General features: G+C 42.3%; 1 protein-coding gene across 1 annotated transcript in view; it reads left to right on the top strand.

Annotated features, from left to right (window-relative positions):
- The window catches only part of LOC129857724 (glutamate receptor ionotropic, kainate 3-like), a 112,279-nt gene that overhangs the window by 40,836 nt on the left and 52,173 nt on the right, over positions 1-19,270 (top strand). The window lies entirely within an intron of this gene.

Raw genomic sequence — 19,270 nt, 5'->3', positions numbered from 1 at the left:
TATCTTTGTTTTCTTTATTATTTTGGTTAGGTCAGGGTGTGACGTGTGTGGTATGTGTGTTTTTAACTTGTGGTAGGGTTTTGGGTATAGGGTTTTGGGTATGTGTAGGTGTGTGTGTGTGTAGTCTAGGCATTATGTAGGTCTATTGTGGCCTGGATTGGTTCCCAATCAGAGGCAGCTGTTTATCGTTATCTCTGATTGGGGATCCTATTTAGGTTGCCATTTTCCAGTTTGGTTTGTGGGTGGTCTGCCATCGTTATACTTAGCTTCACGTTCGTTTTGTTGTTTTGTATTCGTTTGTTAAGTGTTCTTTGTTTCATTAAAGAAGATGTATTCACATCACGCTGCGCTTTGGTCTCCTCACTACGACGAACGTGACACTTATGGCATATATTTGGTTCCCCGACAGTCCCCTCATATATAATAGGCATACAGCAATAACGCCCCTATACTTAGAGTAACAACTATATTGACTAATAACTACTGTCGGTTGAGGGTATGTTGGCTGAAGGTGTTTTAGACACTGTAGCTGATATTTGCTAAGAATGTCAAATTGAGATGATTGAAGTGAAATGTTATATAAAGCAGACCATTGCTAAGTGTCCCTTGGCGTATCGCCAGGTTCCCCACCTCTGGAAAGACTTCCGAAGAGGAGCCTTTTATGACTGCAGGGAAATAATCTTGCTCCCCAATAACACCAGAAAGGGAGGGATGATGTAAAAAGAAATGGAAAAAAGAGTCTTGAACCCGAATTGAGATTTCGTGATTGGTTCTGTTCCAGGGGAAGTGAAGGCGATCCGACAGAGCACACTTAATTTCCGTTTTAGTGTCAAACTGTCCCAGAAACTAGCCAGAGGTGTCCCCAAACGATGTTCCCCTGCACCTCTCCCTCATTTGTCTACATTAACTTTGCATGGTGTGTGGTCCTCGCCCATAATGTCTGGGCCAGTTTTATATTTAGCCATGTCCGCAAGCACCTTGAAAACAGGGTATCCTAGTCTCCTCGAACCCTGTCGACGACGTGGCACGAAACTTTCCTCTCTTCCCCACAAAGCTGCACCTGGCTACATTTGAACACCTTTGACAAAACCTGTTGTAAAGCAGTAATAGAGACTTCCTATACTCAATGTTTTATGTTTCAACTTTGCCCTTAAACATTTATAGAACGTCTCAATGTTTCAAAGTAATACAAGGGATCATCAAACAAAACTTCCTAACGCTTTTGGCAACAGAAACTCATTTTGGTGTTTTGTGGGAAGACAATAGCTCTGTCAAGAGAGTTTTATACACAGCTACGAACAGAATCTTCTGTTCTAATTTTGTTACGCCGTAAAAACAACAGAACCAGGGTCAAAACGGCCAAAGCTAATCATATGGAGTCCATAAACAATGGCAACTCTTTCCCTTGACTCTCTTCATATGGAATTTGAGGTGGCACTATCCACAGGGCTAAACACAGCCTCGATATTAATTGCATCCTTAGTTGTAAAATCAATGTCAATTACAGCAGCCTAAGTCGTTGTGACCCGCAGTAGATATCTAACCTTGTGATCTGTGTTTTAGAGACCCATTTTGCAGCGGTTGGAGAGACGGGTGGAATTAAAAGCCCCTTTCAAGTACCAATAATGAAAACGAAGCCACGAAGCCCCTAAGCTACCAATTGACCTGTCGTATAGAATTATGCACATACAAATATACTGCTGCACAGTTCCGTTGTTGAAAGCTATTAATCTTCTCCACTCCTCCTCCCTGTCATACTCAGTCAGCTTTTAAGCTGTTATTTCCCTGACCCTGTTCTTTGAGCTACTATTCAGGCACTTTATATTAAAGAGGATACGAAGAAACAAAACGCAAAGCAATTGTTTTGTGAAAAAGGATTATAATTAGTCTGCATTTGTGATAATTGTCCATTTTCATGTAAGTGCTGACCTAGAATAGGCTATGACACTTCATTTGACTGTTTTTATGTGTGCGTTTTTTCTAGGTTGACATTGCAGGGAGTGTTTAGGGTGTGCAGTGCCTGGTGAGGTGCATTTGGAAGAGAAAAAGTGATGGTTTGGCAGTGTGTCGCAGTGTTTCGTGTGGGGAAAAGTGTGGCAGCTGGGATGTTTACAGAGCTCGTTCTCCATGCCCGCCTGGCCCATCTTACTTATTCAGGAACCCGCTAGGGCATAAAGATTTCAATCTTTGATGCCATCCTCCTCTCCCTGACTCTCGTCCCTCTCTCTCTCTCTCTCATCTCTATCTTTCTCTCTCACCTCTCTCTCCACATAAAAAACAATGGCATCAATACAAAGAAACCGTTTTTGTCTCTCCGCAGATGCAGAGAGAGTGTCTTTCTCCTGCTGTGAGCCACCTTTGTGTCCTGCAGTGAAAAGACGCCAAGGCCGTGGGTACTGGTTCTTCTCTGCCACCGTATGTGGACAAAAGAGGGTGGTGGTGGGTTTGGTGTTGGGAGTGAAGGGGGTGGCAGGTGGAACGGTGGAAAGCTGGCACTGCTCTGGGCCCCCATCCAACTGGCTTTAGTTACCATTGTCCCTTGTTCTGGCACTGTCTTTGATTGGATGGGGGGGTGGGGGTGGAGTTGTTGGTACAGATTTACCTCAGTGATAACAATGGAACTTAATGGAGAGGGGGAGACGGGGGGGTGTTTGTACCTGGCATGGGGGTGGTGGACTGTCCATTGGAGATGTGCTTCGCATTGGGCTGCTGTGCAGAGAGGGATTTATGGTCCATAAAAAAGTAGCTGTGTTTACCCTATACACACACCATTATATTAATCAATACTCTCCCACCCCTTCTGGGTTGTCCCAGAGCCCTGGTTGTAAGGGACTGTATGCTATTTATAATGAGGGATACCTGGAGAAAATCTGACCTCTCTGAAATTAAAATGTATATTTTTACCCGACCTTGACTGCATGCTCGAAAAAAAAAAACATGTGGCCCTCCCCTATACCTAAAATAATAATTAAAGCATAAAATGGAAAACAGAGAATATGCCTATCGTTTACACTCCCTCCTAGGACAGACCAGAGTTTTAGATATGCTGTTTTAGAAACTGTTCTTCGTTTTGTGAGCATTAAATGACAAATTAGCCGCAAGGTTGTGAAAAGATTAAAATCAAAGCACTGCGTGAATCAGTCGTCTTATTTGCGGCCCGAGAAAACATTTGCTTTTTATAAACCATTTCATGCCATTCTACGTAATTTTTACATGACTGAAAAATAAGCAGAGTATTTTTTTAATACCACAGTAGAGCTTGAAAATGAATGAGTGCATGCTTAAGCACCGGAGACGTGTTGATTTGCATACAGGCTATTGTTAAAAAAGAGGATAGTCTAAGTTTGGAACAGTGCAAGAGTTGTCTATCAACTGTAAAAAATGTAGCGCAACAGGACACATTACACCTGAAGTATCTGATCGTCAAATGAATTCGAGAAAAATACATTTGTTGTTTAATTAACACAGCAGCCGCATATCATCAGGTAGTCCTAAATACCTTTTTCATTTGGGAAACTATGATTTACAAATGTATTATATTTTATTCATGATATTGTGGTACGAAATGGATTTCTGTTGACTGTGATTAGGGCATGGGAATATAAGAACATCTGCTAGGCTAAATTAACAAACTAGGCATGCATAGCTCACCACATGAGCCTCAAACCAAAGACTGGCCAGACACTGTAGAATGACTGTATAGCCTAATAAGGCATTTTTCGTTTCATTATTATTTAATTCCAAGTCATTCTTTTTTTAATGTCATTTTATACAGCCTAAATACAAAATGTATAGGCATGTTGTTGAAATGCTCAACGCTCCTGCTAGCCTGTAGCGTGTCACAAATGCTTCACAATTTGATTTCTTAAATGGCAGGCTATAGCCTTGAAATGATGATAATGTAGCCTAAATAATACATTTTCATTCCTTTTTAGGCTACCTGGCTTGCTCATGACTGATTTAGAGTTAGTATGTTGTTTAACCCGACTGTTGTGTTTGTTTTATGTTAATTCATTCTGTGTTCCCGGTCCAAAATGACCGCCCCATTATAGCTGATTATAAATCCATAATAATACATATATTATCACCTAATGTTGTGTTCGATCTTTTTTCAACTTAAGTTTTTGAAATGGTGCTGACAGAGATGGTCGCCTCGCTTCACGTTCTTAGGAAACTATGCAGTATTTCGTTTTTTTTATGTATTATTTATTACATTGCTACCCCAGGAAATCTTAAGTCTTATTACATACAGCCGGGAAGAACTATTGGATATAAAAGCAACGTCAACTTACCAACATTACGACCAGGAATTCGACTTTCATGAAGCAGATCCTCTCTTCGGACCCAGGACAATGGATCTAATCCCAGCATCTGACCGAAAACAACGGCAACGCAGAAGGGGCAGACTGAGCGGTGTTCTGGTCAGGCTTCGTAAACGGGCACATCGCTCACCGCTCCCAAGTGTACTACTTGCCAATGTCCAGTCTCTCGATAACAAGGTAGACGAAATTCGAGCAAGGGTTGCCTTCCAGAAAGACATCAGAGATTATAACATTCTCTGTTTCACAGAAACATGGCTCTCTCGGGATATGTTATCGGAATCGGTCCAGCCACCGGGCTTCTCCATGCATCGCGCCAACAGAAATAAACACCTCTCTGGGAAGAAGAAGGGAGGGTGTGTATGCTTTATGACAACTCATGGTGTGATCATAACAACACACATGAGCTCAAGTCCTTCTGCTCACCCGACCTACAATTCCTTACAATCAAATGCCGGCCATTCTACCTACCAAGAGAATTCTCGTCAGTTATAGTCACAGCTGTGTACATCCCCCCTCATGCGAACACCAAGACGGCCCTCAAAGAACTTCACTGCACTCTATGTCAACTGGAAACTATACACCCGGAGGCTGCATTTATTGTAGCAGGGGATTTTAACAAAGCAAATTTGAGATCAATGTTACCTCAATTTTATCAGCATATTGATTGCACTCTCGACCACTGCTACTCTAACTTCCGCGATGCATACAAAGCCCTCCCCCGCCCTCCCTTCAGCAAATCTGACCACGACACCATCTTGCTCGTCCCGGCTTATAGGCAGAAACTCGAACAGGATGTACCAGTGACGAGGACCAATCGGAAGCCATGCTCCAAGATTGTTTTGATCACGCGGACTGGAATATGTTCCAGTCAGCCTCAGAGAACGACATTGATCTACACGCTGACTCTGAATGCATTTATAAATTAGTGCATTGGCAAGGTCGTACCCACTGTGACTATTAAAATCTACCCTAACCGAAAACCGTGGATGGATGGCGGCATTCGAGGAAAAACTGAAAGGGTGATCCATCGCATTTAACCATGGAAAGAGGTCTGGTGATATGGCTGAATATACACAGTGCAGTTATTTCCTCCGCAAAGCAATCAAACAAGTGAAATGCCGGTACAGGGACAAGGTGGAGTCGCAATTCAATGGCTCAGACACAAGACGTATGTGACAGGGTCTACAGGAAATCACGGATTACAAAAAAGAACAGCCACGTCTCGGATACCGACGTCATGCTTCCAGACAAACTAAACACCTTCTTTGCCCGCTTCGAGGATAGCACAGTGCCACCGTCGTGGCTCACTAACAAAGACTGCGCCCTCCCCCCTCTCCTTTTCAGTGGCTGACGTGAGTAAAACATTTAAACCCTCGCAAAGCTACTGGCCCAGACGGCATCCCTAGCCGCAGAGCATGCGCAGAGCAGCTGGCTGGTGTGTTTTTGGACATATTCAATCACTACCTCCCTATCCCGCTCCCGATCTGTTGTCCCCATATGCTTCAAGATGGCTACCATTGTTCCTGTACCCAAGAAGGCAAAGATAACTCAACGAAATGACTACCACCCGTAGCACTCACTTCTGTCATCATGAAGAGCTTTGAGAGGCTAGTCAAGGATCATATCACCGCCACCTTACCGGCCACCCTAGACCCACTTCAGTTTGCATACTGCCCCAACAGTTCCACAGATGACGCAATCGCCATCGCACTACACACTGCCCTATCCCATCTGGACAAAAAGAATACCTATGTAAGAATGCTGTTCATTGACTACAGCTCAGCATTCAACACCATAGTACCCTTCAAGCTCATCATCAAGCCTCAAGCCCTGGGTCTCAACCCCTCCCTGTGCAACTGGGTCCTGGACTTTCTGACGGGCCACCCCCAGGTGGTGATGGTAGGTAACAACATCTCCTGTACTCCCTTTTCATCCAATACTGCGTGGCCATGAACACCTCCAACTCAATCATCAAGTTTGCAGACGACACAACAGTAGTGGGCTTGATCACGAACAACGACGAGACAGCCTACAGGGAGGAGGTGAGGGCACTCGGAGTGTGGTGTCAGGAAAACAACCTCTCACTCAACGTCAACAAAACAAAGGAGATGATCGTGGACTTCAGGAAACAGCAGAGGGAGCACCCCCCATCCATATCGAAGGGTCAGCAGTGGAGAAGGTGGAAAGTTTTAAGTTCCTGGGTGTACACATCAGACAAACTGAAATGGTCCACCCACACAGTGTGGTGAAGAAGGCGCAACAGCGCCTCTTCAACCTCAGGAGTCTGAAGAAATTTGGCTTGTCACCGATAACCCTGACAAACTTTTACAGATGCACAATTGAGAGAATCCTGTTGGGCTGTATCACAGCCTGGTACGGCAACTGCACCGCCCTCAACTGCAAGGCTCTCCAGAGGGTGGTGTGGTCTGCACCATGCATCACCAGAGGCAAACTACCTGCCCTCCATGACACCCGCAGCACCCGATGTCACAGGAAGGCCAAAAAGATCATCAAGGACAACAATCACAGAGCCACTGCCATCATCCAGAAGGCGAGGTCAGTACAGGTGCATCAAAGCTGGGACCGAGAGATTGAGAAACAGCTTCTATCTCAAGGCCATTAGTCTGCTAAACAGCAATCACTAACTCAGTGAGGCTGCTGCCCACATTGAGACCCAATCACTGGACACTTTATTGAATGGATCACTAGTCACTTTAAACAATGCCACTCTAAATAATGGCACTTTAATAAGGTCTACATTTCTTACATTACTCATATCACATGTATTTACTGTATTGAGAACCAATCACTGGAAAATTTGATAAATGGATCACTAGTCACTTTAAACAATGCCACTTTAAATAATGTCACTTTAATAATGTTTGCATATCTTACATTACTCATATCACATGTACAGTATATACTGTATTTATACCATCTATTTCACCTTGCCTATGCCGCTCGGCCATCGCTCATCCATATATTTATATGTACATATTCTCATTCACCCCTTTAGATTTGTGTGTATTAGGTAGTTGTTGTGAATTGTTATATTATTTGTTAGATATTACTGCATTGTTGGAACTAGAAGCACAAGCATTTCGCTATGCTCGCATTAACATCTGCTAACCATGTGTTTATGACCAATAACATTTTATTTTATTTGAAGTTCTTGTGTACATTACCTGAGCTCATACAACTCGTTTTTGAGTTAAAAAAAGCATAATGTATGGATTATTTTGACTATAACAAATACTCAGATGAAACATATTGTGCTATTTATCATAGACTACTTTGTGTCAAAGTTTAACAAGGACATTTGTTTTGAAACCATTTCAAATCTTTAAATAGTGGCAGGATTTTATGTCATCAACCCGGGATATGGCGTATCTCGTTGGCACTGGGGTCATCCTGATAACATTTTCAGCCGACAGCTCTCCTCTCACGTGGGAATGAAGACCAGGACAAATTTCCATTCTTTGACCGGAATGTAACAACAAACTCAGCAGGGCCCTATTCCTCATCACTGGATTGTTCCACATCAGTTGTCTCTTGGTCTGGATCATATTCTGTGTTGTCTTCAACTTCTGACACTTCCTCCTCTAATGCATCTTCACTGTCATTTTGCTGGCCTCTCTCTTCCTCACCAGTGTCATGATCAAAGATATGATCAAGAGCCTCACATACAGTATATTGTTTGGTCATTGTGCTGCCACAGAATGAATTGTGAGCAAGGCCTCAAAAAAGCTTTATATACCAGAGCTGCGAGAAAAGTTCTATATATTATTGAAAAAATATTGCCAATGTTTGTGAGAATGCCATCAGGTATAGTTCCCATGGGGGAAAGATTCTATTGGGGAAAGGTTCCCGTGGGGGTTGCCATGGAAGCCAAGAAGGGGAGTGAGGTGAGTGTGTGTGTGCTCAAACACACATGCATGTGAGGTCTGGGGGAGGAAATGTGTCCATTTGATGAATGGGAATGTGCCTGAACTCAATTTTATACACAAATTGTAGTCTCACCCATTCATTTCTAATGACCTGTCATTTTTGACCAGGAACACCACAGGTGTACAAAAATTAAATAAAACATTCAAAATGTCATGAAAATCATCAAAATGTATTTTGTGTGTTCAGATGCCCTGTGTGGACAGTCATGGAAATGTATGACAATCAGATTAAATGAACTACATTTTTCAGAGAGAACTTGTAAATCGGTCCAATTCGACTGGAACACAATAGCCTGTTTTAATGTGGAATGCTAGAATCAATTGACTGTGACAGAATCACACATTGCTTCCCAAGCAAAGTCATTTTTTTGAATCTCCTATGTCTTCAAGACAATCCAAAGATGTCCAATATTCATCAGAGTCACGTCTTTCCCCGGCATTTTAAAGCTTGATTCTTGAGGACTAAAGCGTCGTTATAGATAGATTATATCAGGGATGGGCAGCTTTGATGGGGGTGGGTTCCAAAAAAAAACAGAACTCATCATGAGGGGCTGAGTGGCTCGTGGGTCTGTGTACCCAGATCTAATTTCCTACAATTCTACACATTTTGCCTTAGGGTGGAGGCAAATGTTTGCAGTTTTTTGGATGATAACTGATGATCAAATGGGCCCCACCCCGGTCGGTAATTTGACCATGCTTACTACAAGTTTAGATAGCTGGCCGGTAGACTCATTCTAAAAATCTATCTAAAAAATCGATCTAAAATTTTTTGCTGACATGGGCTAATTGAGTGACTGTTAATGCACAACCACATTTCGAAATTGCACCTTTTGTATTCTATTATATATACATACACATACACACACTACTGTTCAAAAGTTTGGGGTCACTTAGAACTGTCCTTGTTTTTGAAAGAAAAGCACATTTTCTGTCCGTTATAATAACATCAAATTGATCAGAAATACAGTGTAGACATTGTTAATGTTGCAAATGTCGCTGGAAACGATAATTTTTTGAATGGAATATCTACATAGACATACAGAGGCCCATTATCAGAAACCATTACTCCTGTGTTCCAATGGCATGTTGTGTTAGCTAATCCAAGTTTATCATTTTAAAAGGCTAATTGATTATTAGAAAACGCTTTTGTAATTATGTTAGCACAGCTGAAAAAGAAGCAATAAAACTGGCCTTCTTTAGACTAGTTGAGTATCTGGAGAATCAGCATTTGTGGGTTCGATTACAGGCTCAAAACGTCCAGAAACAATGATCTTTCTTTAGTCTATTCTTGTTCTGAGAAATGAATTCTATTCAATGCAAGAAATTGCCAAGAAACTGAAGATCTGGTACAACGCCGTGTTACTACTCCCTTCACAGAACAGCGCAAACTGGCTCTAACCAGAATAGAAGAGGAGTGGGAGGCCCTGGTACACAACTGAGCAAGAGGACAAGTACATTAGAGTGTCTGGTTTGAGAAACAGATGCCTTACAAGTCTTCAAATGGCAGCTTCATTAAATAGTACCTGTAAAACACCAGTCTCAATGTCAACAGTGAAGAGGCGACTCCGGGAGTCGAGAAAAAGCCATATCTCAGACTGGGCAAAAGAACACAGACACTGGACAGAGGAAGATTGGAACAAAAATGTTATTGACAGACAAATCTAAGTTTGAGGTGTTCTGATCACAAAGAAGAACTTTCGTGAGACGCAGAAAAAAATAAAAGATACTGGAGGAGTGCTTGACGCCATCTGTCAAGCATGGTGGAGGCAATGTGATGGTCTGGGGGTGCTTTGGTGGTGGTAAAGTGGGATATTTGTGCAGGGTAAAAGGGATCTTGAAGAAGGAAGGCTATCACTCCATTTTGCAACTCTATGCCATACCCTGTAAACGGCGCTTAATTGGAGCCAATTTCCTACTACAACAGGACAAACCCAAAGCACAGCTCCAAACTATGCAAGAACTATTTAGGCAAGCAGTCAGCTGTTATTCTGTCTATAATGGAGTGGCCAGCACAGTCAACGGATCTCAACCCTATTGAGCTGTTGTGGGAGCAGCTTGGCCTTATGGTACGTAAGAAGTGCCCATCAAGCAAATCCAACTTGTGGGAGGTGCTTCAGGATCATGGGGTGAAATCTCTTCAGATTACAAATTGACAAGAATGCCAAAGGTCTGCAAGGCTGTAATTGCTGCAAATGGAGGATTCTTTGGCAAAAGCTAAGTCTAAAGGACACTTATTATTTCAAATAAAAATCATTATTTATAACCTTGTCAACATCTTGACTATATTTCTTATTAATTTTGCAACTCATTTCATGTATGTTTTCATGGAAAACAAGGACATTTCTAAGTGACCCCAAACATTTGAACAGTAGTGTGTAAATATATACACTGCTCAAAAAAATAAAGGGAACACTTAAACAACACAATGTAACTCCAAGTCAATCACACTTCTGTGAAATCAAACTGTCCACTTAGGAAGCAACACTGATTGACAATAAATTACACATGCTGTTGTGCAAATGGAATAGACAAAAGGTGGAAATTATAGGCAATTAGCAAGACACCCCCAATAAAGGAGTGATTCTGCAGGTGGTGACCACAGACCACTTCTCAGTTCCTATGCTTCCTGGCTGATGTTTTGGTCACTTTTGAATGCTGGCGGTGCTCTCACTCTAGTGATAGCATGAGACGGAGTCTACAACCCACACAAGTGGCTCAGGTAGTGCAGCTCATCCAGGATGGCACATCAATGCGAGCTGTGGCAAGAAGGTTTGCTGTGTCTGTCAGCGTAGTGTACAGAGCATGGAGGCGCTACCAGGAGACAGGCCAGTACATCAGGAGACGTGGAGGAGGCCGTAGGAGGGCAACAACCCAGCAGCAGGACCGCTACCTCCTCCTTTGTGCAAGGAGGGGCACTGCCAGAGCCCTGCAAAATGGCCTCCAGCAGGCCACAAATGTGCATGTGTCAGCATATGGTCTCACAAGGGCTCTGAGGATCTCATCTCGGTACCTAATGGCAGTCAGTCTACCTCTGGCGAGCACATGGAGGGCTGTGCGGCCCCACAAAGAAATGCCACCCCACACCATGACTGACCCACCGCCAAACCGGTCATGCTGGAGGATGTTGCAGGCAGCAGAACGTTCTCCACGGCGTCTCCAGACTCTGTCACGTCTGTCACATGTGCTCATGTGCTCAGTATGAACCTGCTTTCATCTGTGAAGAGCACACGGCGCCAGTGGCGAATTTGCTAATCTTGGTGTTCTCTGGCAAATACCAAATGTCCTGCACGATGTTGGGCTGTAAGCACAACCCCCACCTGTGGACGTCGGGCCCTCATACCACCCTCATGGAGTCTGTTTCTGACCGTTTGAGCAGACACATGCACATTTGTGGCCTGCTGGAGGTCATTTTGCAGGGCTCTGGCAGTGCCCCTCCTTGCACAAAGGCGGAGGTAGCGGTCCTGCTGCTGGGTTGTTGCTCTCCTACGGCCTCCTCCACGTCTCCTGATGTACTGGCATGTCTCCTGGTAGCGCCTCCATGCTCTGGACACTATGCTGACAGACACAGCAAACCTTCTTGCCACAGCTCACATTGATGTGCCATCCTGGATGAGCTGCACTACCTGAGCCACTTGTGTGGGTTGTAGACTCCGTCTCATGCTACCACTAGAGTGAGAGCACCGCCAGCATTCAAAGTGACCAAAACATCAGCCAGGAAGCATAGGAACTGAGAAGTGGTCTGTGGTCACCACCTGCAGAATCACTCCTTTATTGGGGGTGTCTTGCTAATTGCCTATAATTTCCACCTTTTGTCTATTCCATTTGCACAACAGCATGTGAAATTTATTGTCAATCAGTGTTGCTTCCTAAGTGGACAGCTTGATTTCACAGAAGTGTGATTCACTTGGAGTTACATTGTGTTGTTTAAGTGTTCCCTTTATTTTTTTGAGCAGTGTATATTTGATATTTTATATTCTTCAAAGTAGACACCAGTTGTCTTGATGATAGCTTTAGGGGTGAAATACAGAAGATAGCCCTATTTGGTCTTAACACACCAAGCTTTTCACTGACACTGAGATATTTATAGGGTGCTTGGTGACTGAAGAAACTGTCTGACAAAATATATGGATAGTGGACTATCATTGAATCTGTTAAACAGGTAGGCCTAACTCTTATTTTTTGAATTGGAATAAATATTCTCCAACACAAATCCCTCTTGTTGCTAGTAGCCTAAAGCCAACTTAAAATGATAACTCTTTCTAGGAATGAAGCCTTCTCAAATTTGCCTACTTTCAGCACCCATGCGCTGTCCATCTCCACAGCTGCTGCTTCATAGTAATGTAAATTACTCGAATATGGCTAATTGTGAGGTTGATAACTCTGATTAATAGCTTAATGATGGACAACGAAACATATTGTTTTATTAAAGTCAATCATAGCAGTAGCAAGTTTACCTCTGGTCCTCCTCATCTTCACCCTCTCCCTCGCAAACTGAACAGGACATCAGTAGGTCTAGTCCGCACACATAGATATTACATTTTTTGGATAAATAAATACGTATTTTCAGAAGAAGCCTTTGACTCGCCTCCTGAGGTGCCACCATACACAGCACAGTCACAGTCATTGGTTAGGCAGCACAAAAGGTTTATATCAGCAAGAGCAGTGCAGGCCAGGACTCATGATTGTGTAATGCAGTGTAGCCTAGTTTTATATACACCATCCCAGCAACGCAAACATTCTGTAAGGAAGTACATTTTCTTAAAATAGAACTTTGCCCTGCGCTTCTCCGAGCATGCTCTTCATAAAACATATAGTATAGGCTAGGGATCATTTTATTGAGACCACACTAGGTGCTCTTGATATTGCGCGGCCAGCAGAGAATCAGGGATGAGTGGCATCATTGGGCACACATCAAGATACAGTCGTGCCAAAAGTTTTGAGAATGACACAAATATTAATTTAAACAGTCTGCTGCCTCAGTTTGTATGATGGCAATTTGCATCTACTCCAGAATGTTATATGAAGAGTGATCAGATTAATTGCAAAGTCCCTCTTTGCCATGCAAATGAACTGAATCCCCCAAAAACATTTCCACTGCATTTCAGCCCTGCCACAAAAGGACCAGCTGACATCATATCAGTGATTCTCTCGTTAACACAGGCGTGAGTGTTGACGAGGACAAGGCTGGAGATCACTCTGTCATGCTGATTGAGTTCGAATAACAGACTGGAAGCTTAAAAAGGAGGGTGGTGCTTGGAATCATTGTTCTTCCTCTGTCAACCATGCTTACCTGCAAGGAAACACGTGCCGTCATCATTGCTTTGCACAAAAAGGGCTTCACAGGCAAGGATATTGCTGCCAGTAAGATTGCACCTAAATCAACCATCTATCGGATCATCAAGAACTTCAAGGAGAGCGTTTCAATTGTTGTGAAGAAGACTTCAGGGCACCCAAGAAAGTCCAGCAAGCTCCAGGACCCTCTCCTAAAGTTGATTCAGCTGCGGGATCGGGGCACAACCAGTACAGAGCTTGCTCAGGAATGGCAGCAGGCAGGTGTGAGTGCATCTGCACACACAGTGAGGCGAAGACTTTTGGAGGATGGCCTGGTGTCAAGAAGGGCAGCAAAGAAGCCACTTCTCTCCAGGAAAAACAGGGACAGACTGATATTCTGCAAAATGTACAGGGATTGGACTGCTGAGGACTGGGGTAAAGTAATTTTCTCTGATGAATCCCCTTTCCGATTGTTTGGGGCATCCGGAAAAAAGCTTGTCCGGAGAAGACAAGGTGAGCGCTACCATCAGTCCTGTGTCATGCCAACAGTAAAGCATCCTGAGACCATTCATGTGTGGGGTTGCTTCTCAGCCAAGGGAGTGGGCTCACTCACAATTTTGCCTAAGAACACAGCCATGAATAAAGAATGGTACCAACACATCCTCTGAGAGCAACTTCTCCCAACCATCCAGGAACAGTTTGGTGACGAACAATGCCTTTTCGTGATGCATGATGGAGCACCTTGCCATAAGGCAAAAGTGATAACTAAGTGGCTCGGGGAACAAAACGTCGATATTTTGGGTCCATGGCCAGGAATCTCCCCAGACCTTAATCCCATTGAGAACTTGTGGTCAATCCTCAAGAGGCGGGTGGACAAACAAAAACCCACAAATTCTGACAAACTCCAAGCATTGATAATGCAAGAATGGGCTGCCATCAGTCAGGGTGTGGCCCAGAAGTTAATTGACAGCATGCTAAGGTGGATTGCAGAGGTCTTGAAAAAGAAGGGTCAACACTGCAAATATTGTCTCTTTCCATCAACTTCATGTAATTGTCAATAAAAGCCTTTGACACTTATGAAATGCTTGTAATTATATTTCAGTATTCCATAGTAATATCTGACAAAAATATCTCCTGACATTGAGGAAGCAGACTTTGTGAAAATGTATATTTGTGTTATTCTCAAAACTATTGGCCACGACTGTACTATAATAAGCAACTAATTCTCAAACCCTGAGCAATATGACATTTAATCAGTTGCAAATTACATGACCCTCCCTTGGACTAAATAAAAAAATAATAATAAACACTCCTTCTGATTGAAATTAAAAAAACATGACCCTCCCCTATTTTCCCCTGGGTAACAATTATGCACATTTCTACCGTTCCCTAAATTATGAAGCTCTGGCCTCAGACATTTGTGACCGACCGGCTCGATTCAGACTTATGTAGCAAAATTTGAAATTGGGTTTTTTACATTGGAAAATTGATAAACTTGTAACCCCACTTTTGAGAAAATGGCCCTTGAATGTTTTGGTACACCTACTGGAGTGCTCTACTTTGTCTACACCCACTCAGCATCGTTCACACCATATTAAGCCTTAGCCCCACCTATCTGAGGCCATGTGCTAAACAACCAAAGATTTCAAGACTTAAGCTGGTTTATACTATGTCTGTCGACATGTCTGTAGGCAGTTGTCGCAGGGACACCATGAACATTCTATTGTCATCCGACATCAAACTTGTCGTTGTCGTTATGAAAAAAGTGTAAACACAAAAACAAGAAGCTGCATGACATCAGCAGCCTGGTCGTTGAAAAAAAGCATAACTGGTGTATTTTAACACCAATAAACCCATCCGTTCAAAAGTGAATTTACGAAATGGCAAACCAGGCAACGAAAAGCAACTTTCAAATAATGACCATATCATATAGCTGACAACGTCTTAACTTTATTCATTATTACAGGAAATTATTATTACAGAAAACACTCACAATAAGATCATTATTTACAAGTTAGTGGCGAGATAATTACAGAAAATTGCATACTGTTTTGAACGTGACGAAATAAAAGCAGGACATTCTACCGGAGAATTTTAGTTGCGTGTGTTTTTTCTGTGTGTTCTGTTTTCGACTCCCTCTGCATATTTGTAATCAAACGGCAGAATTTATCCATCTCCTTAGCTATCATACTCTGCTTCCACCAGGCATTCCACTGACTTCAAAACTCGGTCATCCAGAAAGTGGAGAGCATTGGAAACACTTTTGCAGTTCTTTGTGTTATCTTTCAAAAAAGTTGCGTTCTGAGTGGGGAGGGGAAAACAGAACAGTTGCTGTTATTTGCAGAAAGATTTTGAACCCTTTTTATATTGGTCTATTAACTAATTTACCACATTGTGATCTCGCCAGGCAGGCCAGAACTCCATCCCACCTGGACAGGCTGAAATTTCAGGCGGTCTTTTCAAACTGCTCTTACGCTAAAACAGGGTTCCCCAGGTGGCAGGTTGTTTTCTGAGCATGTTGGACATAAAAGACTGTAAAAAGAAAATCTGTTCCAAGTGTATACAAATGTAAGCAAGATTTGAAATTAGTATGTTTTAGTCAAACATTATATCTGTTTGGGCTTCTTGCGGTCAATTTGCAGTCTATTAATTATTTGTTATTATGTTCCGGCCCCCCAACCACGGCCCCCCGACCATCCGCTCCAGAAAAAGTTGGCCCGTGGCTGAATCTAGTTGATGATCCATGCACTCATAATTTTCACAATTTCACAGTGTTATTCCAACCTCATAGTGTGAAAATATATATAAAACACAGTTTTGCAGTCTATGAATTATTGGTAATTATGTTCCGGCCGTCCGACCATCCGCTCCAGAAAAAGTCAGCCCGTGGCTGAATCTAGTTGATGATCCATGCACTCATATTTTTCACAGTTTCACAGTATTATTCCAACCTCATAGTTTGGAAATATATATAAAACACAGTTTCACAGTATTATTCCAACCTCATAGTTTGGAAATATATATAAAACACAGTTTCACAGTATTATTCCAACCTCATAGTTTGGAAATATATATAAAACACAGTTTCACAGTATTATTCCAACCTCATAGTTTGGAAATATATATAAAACCCAGTAAAATATGTTTTTTGACTGCTCTGGTCTGCTCTCTTTCAAAATGTCTTCAGTCCGGTTCCTACTGAGAGCACACTCCTCATCCTCATAATTCGGACTGGGGTACCCTATGCGAAGCCGAGTGCAGGCTCCTGCCCTTGACAGATTATCCGGTGTGGATGTTTGAGAACGATAATGAGATCAAAACACAGCCACGCTAAGCTGGGAAAGAGAAGGAAGGAGAAAGTGAGAGAGGGTGGCGAGAGAGGAGGAGAAGAGAAGGAGAAGAGGGAGAAAGTGATAGCTGCGATAAATTGCACAAGCAGAACCACTTGAGCATAAAATTAGATTTCACAAATGTGTTGTTACCTGACAGGCCTGTGACGAAGGAATATCACAACATTATAAGGTTGCAAGAGTATTACTATCGGTTAGAGTGTTGGGCCAGTAGGTTGTTGGTTCGAATACCCGAGTCGACATTGTGAAAAATCTGTTGATGTGCCCTTGAGCGAGGCACTTAACCCTAATTTTCTCCACGTGCGCCATACTACTATGGCTGACCCTGTAAAACAACACAATTCACTGCACCTATCCGGTGTATGTGACAATAAGACCTATTTTTTATTTTTATCGAATAAATATGGATGTCTCTCAGCTTTGATAGAGTTGTAAAGGCTGTCGTTCTCCTCATCCTCGGACGAGGAGAGGAGAGAAGGATCATCAGACCAAAATGCAGCATTCGGGAAATAAGCCATCTCTTTATTTGTAACGAGGATGGCAACACGAAAACAAACACTTTCAAAATACAAAAACAAGAAAACGACGTAGACGAAAAAACCTGAACATGAACTTACATAACTAACGTAAAACTCACGGACAGGAACAGACTACATCGAAACGAAACGAACAACCGAACAGTCCCGTATGGTGCAAGACATAACACAGATACGGAAGACAATCACCCACCAACAAACAGTGAGAACACCCTACCTAAATATGACTCTTAATTAGAGGAAAACGCAAACCACCTGCCTCTAATTAAGAGCCATACCAGGCAACCCAAAACCAACATAGAAACAGAAAACATAGACTGCCCACCCAAAACACACGCCCTGACCATAAACACATACAAAAACAACATAAAACAGGTCAGGACCGTTACAAGAGTTAGATATATATTCAATATAGACAGTGTCAAAAAAAGGTGGTCTAACTGAATTAAAAACCCTTTTCTCATTATGGACGTAAAGATTATATGGGGCCAAATTAAATGTATTTGATGATATAAGATGCTTTGTAAAACTGTCCCCCATTACAAAGCATTAATTTGAGTGCTCTTGCAGAATCAGAGTACAGACAGTGAGAAGTTAAACAAGATGTCATCTCATGAGTGAAAATCAGTCCTTTTATGGTCATTCCAATCCAAAGACATACACCTTTCAGTATCCATTTCATGACAGATGTAATAATGAAAGTCTTCCAATTCAATAAGAGTAATGTAATGACCCAACCTAGCCAATCAGAACTGTGTCTGTGGCCCTCAACCATAGTCTAGTCAACTGGTATTATATGGTCAAGTAATTGTTTTCGGACTAACCAATTATATGCATTGCAACATTTTGTGGAGGTGGTTCGGGGAATTGAAGTTGTGTGCTGAGTAATCTTTTTTCTTAAAAAAAAAATCTGAAGTCTTGTGTTATATAGATCCCAGAGCTAATACCTAGACTTTAGCTCAGTGGGTTAACTTGGTCTTTAAATAGAAACCAAGAGTTTGATGAAAGGTCAGTTACATTGTCAACTTGTGCAGATTACTATACAAATGTAGAACACCTCTAATTCCAACAGATGGATAGATGTGAGCAGGAACATTTGTTTGTTATGGTATTAGTGGTTCTGAGGGGTAGTTAATGCATCATTAAACCATTCAAACATTACTGAAGATTGAGTGCTTGCATTTGGATGATGAATGGGTGCGGTTGACAAAAACAGAATAGCGACTGTGCAATCAATTGCAAAAATTAACTCTCATTTGGATAAGAAAATCAAATGTGCAATGTGCAATTGTGGGTATGTTTATAAAATGTAAGCTTTCTGATGTCTCATAAAGTCTTTCAGCTTTCTAAACTGCACTTGAGTTGCACTTTTTTTCCTCAGATCCCATCCCTGCCAACCAAATGTGTTACATGTCATTAAAGAGGAACATATTACAGCTAAAATCTGTTTTTTTTTTCCCAAACCTACAGTGTTTTACAGGTGCTTTGTGACGGTCATTGTTTGCTTGCATCTTTTCTCTCATTGTATCGCTAAGTGCTTTCACAGATCGAGGGAGAAGGGAAGCTATTCTCAGGCAGATTGGGAATCCTACCAGAGAACAAAAAGTACAAAGGAGCTACACTCAGAAATTCAGTGGGCTAGCATACCTTTATCCAAGAGCAAAATTATATTGTGTCATTGTTTAGGCCTTGGCATGGTTCTGTCTGGCTGTATGGTGAATGTGAACAAGCACAATGTGTGGTAGGCTATATTGGAAGGAGGGTTTATAGAGAAACCAGTACAGTGTGGACCTGCCATTTCTTCTCCCAATTTTACTCCTAGCTGATTTTTGCTCTGGCCAAAC

The sequence above is a fragment of the Salvelinus fontinalis genome, chromosome 6, assembly GCF_029448725.1.
Source record: "Salvelinus fontinalis isolate EN_2023a chromosome 6, ASM2944872v1, whole genome shotgun sequence".
In the NCBI taxonomy this organism is placed as follows: Eukaryota; Metazoa; Chordata; class Actinopteri; order Salmoniformes; family Salmonidae; genus Salvelinus; species Salvelinus fontinalis.
Note: the sequence above shows the minus strand (reverse complement) of the source record. Positions and strands in the feature narration are given on the sequence as shown.